This window comes from Peromyscus californicus, unplaced genomic scaffold, assembly GCF_007827085.1.
Source record: "Peromyscus californicus insignis strain IS unplaced genomic scaffold, ASM782708v3 Scaffold_9__1_contigs__length_137607984, whole genome shotgun sequence".
Taxonomy (NCBI): domain Eukaryota; kingdom Metazoa; phylum Chordata; class Mammalia; order Rodentia; family Cricetidae; genus Peromyscus; species Peromyscus californicus.
The window spans coordinates 15,205,593-15,214,952 of NW_026294617.1; the positions used below are offsets into that span (position 1 = coordinate 15,205,593).

The 9,360-nt window shown below is 41.0% G+C and overlaps 1 long non-coding RNA gene across 1 annotated transcript; it reads right to left on the bottom strand.

Annotated features, from left to right (window-relative positions):
* Positions 1 to 949: 949 nt before the first annotated feature.
* LOC128106168 (uncharacterized) lies at positions 950 to 2,867 on the bottom strand. Its single transcript, XR_008216611.1, has 2 exons — positions 2,732 to 2,867; positions 950 to 1,626 (listed from the first exon to the last, which is right to left on the bottom strand). It is a non-coding gene; the product is annotated as an uncharacterized LOC128106168 (long non-coding RNA).
* Positions 2,868 to 9,360: the final 6,493 nt, after the last annotated feature.

Here is a 9,360-nt window from a genome sequence, read left to right on the forward strand (position 1 = left end):
ATGCGTGTCTGTATTAAACTGACACTCTTCTTTGGCACACATTTGGTGGACAGCTTAATACGCTGTTCAACGTTGACTTTTATTTCTGCCTGTGTAAGAATTGATTTTACACATCAGCATTTTCAGTCTTTCTATAATTTTTAGACATCACACGTGAACTTCTATGGTGAATTATGGGGCTGGAGAGATGGTTCAGCAGTTAGAAGCACTCATTGCTCTGCCAGAGGACCCGGGGTCACTCTCCAGTATGCACACAATGACTCCCAGTCTTCTGTAACTCCAGTTCTAGGAGACCTGACACCCTCTTCTGGCCCCCGGGGGCGCTGAGCACACATGGTGCGTGCAAGCAAAACACTCATAGACACAAAATAATAAAATGACAAAAAAATAAACAACAGCAACAAAAACTCCAGTGTATTAGATACTTAACTGCCAAATTGTGTAAAATTAGATTGTATGTAGTAAATTTGTTTTCTCCCTGAAAGGTGGAGGCGTGAAAGACAGGCATCAGAGGGCAACTAAGAGTGGGGTAGCTGATCCACTGAGGAGAGCAGGCATTGTGGGACCAGGAGAAGGATGTAGCTTGAGAGTTTTCTCCCCAGGTTCCGCCAAGCCCCAGCAGTCCAACAGCCCACTTATAAAATAAACACAGAGATGCCTATATTATTTAAACTGTTTAGCCTAATGGCTCAGGCTTCTTGTTAACTGTTCTTATATCTTAAATTAATCCATTTCTATTAATCTATACTTTGCCACATGGCTCGTGGCTTACCAGTTCCTTACATCTTCCTTGTCATGGTGGTGGCTGGCAGTGTCTCTCTGACTCAGCCTTCTACTTCCCAGAATTCTTCTCCTCCTTGTCCCGCCTATACTTCCTCCTGCCTGGCTACTGGCCAATCAGTGTTTTATTTATTAGCCAATCAGAGCAACACATTTGACATACAGAACATCCCACAGCACTTCCCCTTTTATTTTTTTCAAAAAGGGTTTTAACTTCACGTAGTAAAATTACAGATAACAAAACAATTATCAAGCAAAAATTACAGTTATAATATCTAGTCTATTTATAATAACTAGTCCATTTGGCAAAATTAAAGAAGATATCCTATCTATCTTATATTTGTGAGTCTAAGGTTTCATATCTAACTTATCTTTTATCATAACCAAGGAAAATTATAACTATCTCTAGTCTTCAACTACATCAAAGACCTCAGAAGGATATACAGAGAAATGGAAGAAGGATGCAAGCATCTTTCAGGAGTCTTGCGAGAGTAGACAGAAACAGCTGGCAGCCTGGACAGCTATCCAAAGTTCCTTTGTAAAGTTGGGGCATCTGTCTTTAGCCCATAGGCCTAGAGTCTCTCAGTCATTTCTCTCTGTGTCCTGTAGAATGTCTGGCAGTTTTCTCTGTGAAGCAGGAACCTGAAGGACCATTTTGCCAAGCAAAGTTCAGTGGTCATCTTCCTATGGGTCCTGCATGTCCAGTAGATACATTTTTTTTCAAGCAGTCCAGGCAAGAACAGTTTCTTGTCCAAATGGCTATTTTTGTCAAGAAGAAGATAAACTCCATACAGAGTGTCTTGGATGCCCATCCTCCTCTCTGAATGAGCTGTACAAACATAATACCTTAAACAAGAGTAGAAATATACACACAGTATAACAAAATTAACTTTAAATTTGTATCAATAAACTAAAATCCATAGCAATGTAAAACATTTCTAAACAAGTTGTTGCTCTTTAAAAGTAGGTTCATTAATCTACCCTTTCATCCTATCATATCTATATTGTAGCACAGAACATGGGATTCAGACACTAAGCACGGCATTTTGTGACTTTTGGAAGAAGACAGAGGGAAGAGAATGTGAGAAGTAGGAGACATCCCCTTCCTCCTCCCTCTGAAAGGCTCTTCCTCTCTATGCAGCCAAGAAAGACCTTGAACTTGTCTTCGCCTACCTTCACCTCCTAAGTTCTAGGATTATAGGTGTGTACCACTGTGAGGGCCAATCTTGACTGCCACCCTGACTGCATCTAGAATTACCTAGAATCCAAGCCGCCAGGCATGCCTGTGAAGATTTTCTTGGTAAGATCATTTGAGATGCACCATATTGGACCACACCTCATTGTGGCAGCCCACCCTCATAACAGGACATGGAGGAAGGAAGCTTTTACTTTTTGCCTGCTTGCCCTTGCTTCTGCTGGAGAGTTCATCTACCCTGTTCCTGAGGCAGTCCATCACTGTACTGAAACTTGCTTCTTCGAGATTCTAACTCGACAAGGAGCTAGAGTCCCAGGACATTCCTGGGACTCTAGCACCAGATTGGGACTGTGGAGACATTCAGTCTTGTGGGCTGAACAGCTATTGGATCCTTGGCCTTTCCATTGGGAGATAGCCATTGTTGAACTGTTGAGACTACAGCCTGTAACTCTAATCTCATTATATATATATAAAACATTATATATTATACATATGACATTCTATATTATCTATAATTTATATAACATATGATACAATCCATATAACATATAATAAGCTATATATGATCCTAGATACATATAATCATTTTGTTCCCTCTAGAGAACACTAACCAATGCAACCACCATGTACATAGTTTTATGTGGTGCTGAGACTCAAACTCAGGGCTTTGTGAGGTTTTACAAGCACTCCTCATCCTCAAGGTTAGTATTTCTGAGTAAGAACATCTGGAGCACAGAAAAGTGGGTTGGAACTCACTGTTGAAAATCAGAAGAAAAGCTTCAGTTTCCCTTCCTCCATAATCCCCTGGGCCTTGCCCAGCTGCGTCCTCATTGTGAAGGGCACACCACAAACGAGCGATTTCATAGAAATGCCTTTGTGAAGGGTCTTTAGAATAGACTCTGATACAGAGAACATAGGACAAGAAACCACCATATGACTCACTCCATTCTTTAAAAGTTATAACTAATTTAGAGTTTGGTAACTACAATGATGGATTTGCATTTTCCAACAGCATCCAGTCCTACATATAAAGCAAAGAGCAATGTCCCCTTTCTGAGTGTTGATGAAGAGATCCTGCACACATGAGGGTTGGCTAGACTTGATGTCACCTGTGCTGCAGTATCAAAGTTTTCTTTCCTTTTTACAAAAGAGGAGACATGTTCTACACTTCCAAATCTCTCCCTTTCTTTCCTGTGTTCTCCCTCCCCACGTCTACTCTTCTACTGGGGTTTAGCCAACCCAAGTACAAAATTTCTCCATTTTTAGAGATTCAGCATTTATGTAATAGTCAAGATCCTATTTTACCCTGCACATGCAAGTGTGCCTATTTCACACCAAGTGATACCTACCGTGTGTGACTCGCCCCAGAGCTATTTCCAGCTTCCTTGTTTTGTCTTGTATTTCTATTGTGGCCCTGATCACTAGCAATGTGATTAATGCACTACTTACTGGGGCCTTTGTTCCCTTTGTTTTTCTGATAATGCTAATTAATCCAGTGTTGGGAAAAAGACTCTGATTCTGGCTCACACATGTCAGATCGGGTGCTTCCCTTCTCTCACTTTGGTTTTAAATGAAACAGGAAAATAACAGTAGACCAGTTAGTGATGTGGCTGCACAAGACTCTTACAGTGCTTGTTCTTCCGGGACTATCCAAAGCTAACAAGGATAGACGTGGCCCTGAACGAAGAAAGCTTTGATTCACCAAAAATTTTGTTTTTCTTCTTGCAAGTTGCCTAATGATTGTGTGGGTGCAGGGGCTCTTAGTTAGGTTTGAGTGCAACAGATTACCCACTTTCCAGAAGAAGATGGTGAAGCTGGTTGTCTGAGATGCAAGCACCAATCCAGTGGGAGGCAGGACCATCCCTCCCCCTTCCCATCAGAATGTCTCCATCTTCCTCAGTCACAGGCAGGTGCCCCTTAGAGTTCAAGTTGAGAGACTGAGTTTTCAGCCTGCAGGTGACATTAGCTGTGGTCTGTGGTGTATGTTCACAGCATTAAATGGATCTGATGGACTTAGCCATCACACTCCATTCAGCATTTGACAACGGCCTTGCTAAATTACCCTGTATCCATTCTCACACCTCATTTTCTCAGATACTGAAGATCGAGTGATGTTTGTTCTAAAAGATGATAGTTAAAAAAGATTATTTCTCCTCTTAAAATCAAAATGTCTTAGAGCTAATTTTGTATCTATCTATCTATCTTTCTATCAATCTATCTATCTATCTATCTATCATCTATCTATCTATCTATCTATCTATCTATCTATCTATCTATCTATCCATCATTTATCTTTACAGAATAAAACAACAACAAAAATTTCCCAGAATTTTAGAACTATTCCACAACAACTACAGTATAGCTAGGCATAGTGGATATATCTTTAATACCAGTAGTTGAGAGGCTGAGGCAGGAGGATTGCCTTGAATTTGAGGTCAACCTAGGTTACAGAGTGAGACCCTACCTCAAAACACAATCAAACCAAACAATAAAAAGTCCCTACATTATTATTCTTTCTGTTCTTTGATTCAATGTATAGAATCGTCTGCCCTGCATGTAAATTAAAAAGTTGCTAGCATTAAGGTAGCATGTTTATCCAACATGGAGGACAAAAAGTGACTGCGATGTGACCTTGACCGCTCATTTGGCGTCGCTTGTACACCTGGTTTTGATCACGTGCTTCTGTGGGAGTCCCAGGGTGACAAGCAGAATGCCGAGTGTGGCACCGGCTCAGCCAGCACTTTCTTTGCCATCTTTGTGTGACCACTCATTTCTCTTCTTTCTCCTCAATCAAGTGGCTGGGGGGATCTGGACACACACTTCTCCTCACCAGAGACTGACTAGAAAGGCATGGTGCAAATAGATCAATACTTTTGTTAAAGTTTTGATTTAAAAATGAACTCTGAAATTCATTTCAATAAATGATGAGAAACTTAGTCAAGTCTCTACCCTCTGTAAAGTTGGATTAAAGTGCTAAATATAAAATATAAAGCATAAAATAACATTCCAACTGATTGGTTCATTTTGCTTTTGAATGACTTTGTTGGAAACACCAAATTTCTTTAGGGAAAGATCTGCGTGTTTGACTCTGCCCATTCTCAGTGGCACCTTCATTCATTAGATTAAACCATGAGGTTTTGTCATAAGACAAAAGGCAGAGAACCGCGTAAGGTTGAGAACAGCTTACTCTTATAAAAAGGTAGAGTTGTGGAATTTAATTTTTCGTAAGATGAAGTTTATGTTTCGGGATGGCTCTAAAGGAGTACCAATCACATTAATCTAGACTTTTGCTTATTAAACTGATTCTCCTTCATTTTCTAAGCTTCCTTAAGTCAGATGCTGGTGAGTTACATTGCTGAGTCCTTGTCACTCAAAACTCACCTAGTGAATCCAGCTGCTCATAATACGGAGTTATATAGTGGGAGGCCCATTTTTAACCGTCGAGTGGAGATGCATGGGATGTGCCTCTCTCCACAGCAGCGACTTTCTTACCACACAGTATAGGACTGTTAAGAATAACTGTCCATCCCCCCTCTTTTTTGCATGAAGCACATTTGTACTAGTTAATATTGATTGGCAATTTGACAAGGTCTATAATCACCTAAGAGCCAAGACTCTGGTCACATTGATCTAGATTAGATTACTCTGAGGTGAGAAGATCCCCCTTGTCTGTGTATGGCAGCGTTCCACAGGGTGGGGTCCTGGCCTGAATAAGGAGTAGAGAACCATTCTTAGTCTTCCCTTGTTGGCAGCAGATGTCATGTGACCAGTGTCCTCACCCTCCTGCTGCTGTGGCCTCCGCACCATGATGGACTCTACCCTCAAACTGCGAGCCACAATTAATTTTTCCTTCCTGAAGTTGCTTTTGTCAGTGTTTTGGGAGCCTTGGAGACTATTGAGAACTGATGTCAGGGTGCTATTGAAGCCCATTGAGGGAGGTATTGCCTCCTCCAAAGAAATGGAATCTACCTTTGGCCCTGGGTGGAGACATCTGCTCCAAAGATTAGAACATTACGTGTTATTGTCTCTGTTCTTCTCTTAGTAGTTAATTCAGCCAGGCCTGTCAACAACCTGGCCAAGAGACCACCATCCAGGAGGGCTGATTCACCTGGAGCCATACTAAGAACATCAGACGAGTAATTATCCCCTTACAGAGATGATGTACCTTTCCTTTGCTGAAGTCCCTCCCCAACAGAAGTTCCAGAACTCCCATCATGCTCCACAGGGCCTGCCCACATTTCTGAGCTCAGAAAAGCACAGCTTTTCTGATCTGCTTTTCCAAAGCCTGTGCATGCCTTTTCTGAGGTTTTCTCATTCTGTTTCTTAAGCTATTGCTCTCTTTTTGAGATGTGGATTCTTATAAACGACAAGGTTTCTCTCTTCCTATTCTGAGTCTACCTCCTCTGGTCAGTTGTGAAGATTTACAGCATGCTTGCCTTATTGTTTTTTTCCTTCAAATTTTAATAAAACTGTCCTTGAGCTTCCTTCTGAATAGATTTCTGTTCTTTTGAGACCAAACTCATAGAATGAGCCCCAGTCTCCCTGGTACATTGTAATACATGCAAAACGAACTATCAGAATGTTTTTGTCTACATAGAAGCCATGTCCACCTAAGTTTTTAGAGTTGTATAAAAAAATTCCATTTTCACAAATATAGTTAACCAATTTAGTTCATATATGTTAAATATAAAGGATCCATGGTTTTTGGTATAATATACATCTCCACTCATGTTCTTACTACATAGTCCAGGCTGGCCTTGAACATTTGATCCTCCTGCCTCAGATACCATCATAGGGTCTTTAAATTTTGTATCTCTGTGATATTTTAAGCCACCACGGAACCTCATTTTTACTGAAAATGGTCCATAGGGGAGAACAAGAACAGTCCTGAAATTCTTCTCCCTCACTATTTCTTACATGCACAATTTACATCAAGCAGTTTGTGTTAAATAACAGTTCCATGAAGTTTTCTAGCTGTTTACCCTCACTTAACATAGTATTTAAGTTTTTAAAATTAATTTATTTTATTTTATGTGTATGTTTTGCCTGCATGTGTATCTGTGTGTTGCATGCATGCCAGGTGCCCGCCTGCAGAGTTCAGAAGAGGGAGTTGGATCCCCTGGAACTGGAGTGACAGCTGGTTTTGCACACCCTGTGAGTGCTGGGAATGGAATCCCAGGGCCTCTTGCAGAGCAACCAGAGCTTTTAGCTCCTGAGCCATCTCTCTAGCCCCAAGTGCTTATTTTTTAAGGAGTTCTTACATAAAAATTTTCCGTTTAAAAATGAACCCTCTTAGATATAGAAATATTTTTGTAGACTACTAACCAGACTTTCATAGAGGAAAGCGACGGTGGCAATCTTAATAGCGACAAGAAGGGTCTTCCATTAAGTGATGGCCTCTTAAGACCCAGAAACACAGCATTCACGGATGTTTTCATGAGATACTTAACTAGGTACAAATTACAGGGAGTCTTTGTGAACTTTCTGTGATTAAAAAGACCCGTTTTTCCTCTGCCAGTTAATGCATTCTCAGGACACCTTTCCCCCACTTTTATGAAGTTTTCCCATGCAACCCATGCAAAATTCAGAAGTAAAGCTCGCCTCCAACTGCAAGAATTCATTCAAAAGAAAAACACATTTGATTTTCAATGATTCTATCCACTCATATTTTTCATTAGAGTTGGAATGAAGTTGTGACTATATTGAATGTTTTACCTTGGATTTTTTCTACCTCAAGGATTTTTGAGCATATAAATGTATGAAACTATTCACCTGATAGTCTTTGTCCATAGAAATGTATGCTTAGGAAGTTTTTATAACAAGAATGACTTTTAGAGCAAAAATAAAAATAAAATTAAAAAAACAGGGCACAAAATCACATACCCAACATATTTACAACTGTACAAAAGAAAAAAATGTCAGAAGACCATATATAATTGTGATGGGTGGCAGTTATGACCACTATTTTTTCCCTTTTTTGGTATTCACCAGATTTTATATATAATGAACAGATGTTACTTCATGATATTGGGAAGCTTTATTGAAGAGGAACAGCATGAGTCACATTTTAAGTCATGTTTAAAGTGTTCTTCCGTTTACCGGGCCTCATTTAAGTCTGTGCCAGGGAAGAGCTCCAGCGCCTTAGCAGGTGTCTGGGCGCCGCCAGGCTGGAGATGAGGTGGCTGGTGTGTGGGAAGACATCAAAGAGGTTGATTAGAAGAATCTGGCAGCAGGAGACGGGAACTTTAGCTTTGGAATGAGACCCACGGATTCTAGTTTAGGCCCTCAAGACTCTATCATGGGTTTTTGTTTTCTTTTTTAGGCAGGGTCTCATGGAACCCAGACTGGCCTCAAACTTGCTAAGTTACCAAGGATGAACTTGAACTGCTGATCCTCTGGCTCCCACCACCGAAGTGTTGGAATTACAGGCATGTGTCACCACAGCTGGTCTCTGCTGCGATGACCACTGAATTCAGGGCTGAAAATGTGCTCCGGTTTGAGGAAGCGGTGAGCAGGGAGAGCTGCACTCCAGCATTTGTGGTTTTATTTTTCTGACAGTAATTACGAGAGAACAGGGGCTCCAGGAACAACGGTTACTGACTGTGACTCTCAGAATCTTTCCTTTGGTTTATTACTATTATTATTATTGTTATTATGAGTAAATATGAATCTTATTTTATAAGGTAGCCAGGAGAAGACGCTTCTTCAATCAGGTATACTCATCCCAGTGGCTTAAAGAGAAACAAACTGGGGGGTGCACCAGGGTATGTACTTGTACTGACGGTATATATTTTAAGTCTATATACAATCATTTATTTATATACAATGCTATTGACTTCATTGTCCCATGCCTGGATTGAATTGGATCCATTGCCCACTATGTGTTTCACACTGCCTGGTGGCAGGCATCTGGCAAAGGAGCCTGGGGACAAAGAGGGGACCACCTCACAGGAGCAGAAGGACCCTCTTCTGTTTGGCTGATAGTGTGTTGTAAGGTGTCATGGTTTGTGTTCTGCTAATGGGGAGTGTGGGTTGCATTGCCTAATAAGAACTAAAGTGCCTCACACAAAATGAACTAGTGGTTCAAAGAGGATTCCTTTAAAGAAGCTGCCCACTAAATTAGTAATGATAAGGTAGAAACAAAGGAACAAGGAGACACTCCTGAGTGGCATTTGCTCCGCCCATGACCTTGGGCTATGTAGCCCAAAGGAGGCCGACCTTCCTGCCATTGTACTTGATCTCTTTTAAGGAGGTGGAGAAGGGTCACATGCCCCTTCTCCCTGCTCCTGCCTGCAAGGTGGATTTGCTCCCGGTCAGATCAGAGGACGACTTCTGCTGTCTACTATGTTCTGTATTCGTGAGTGTATTTCCTCAATTTATATCTT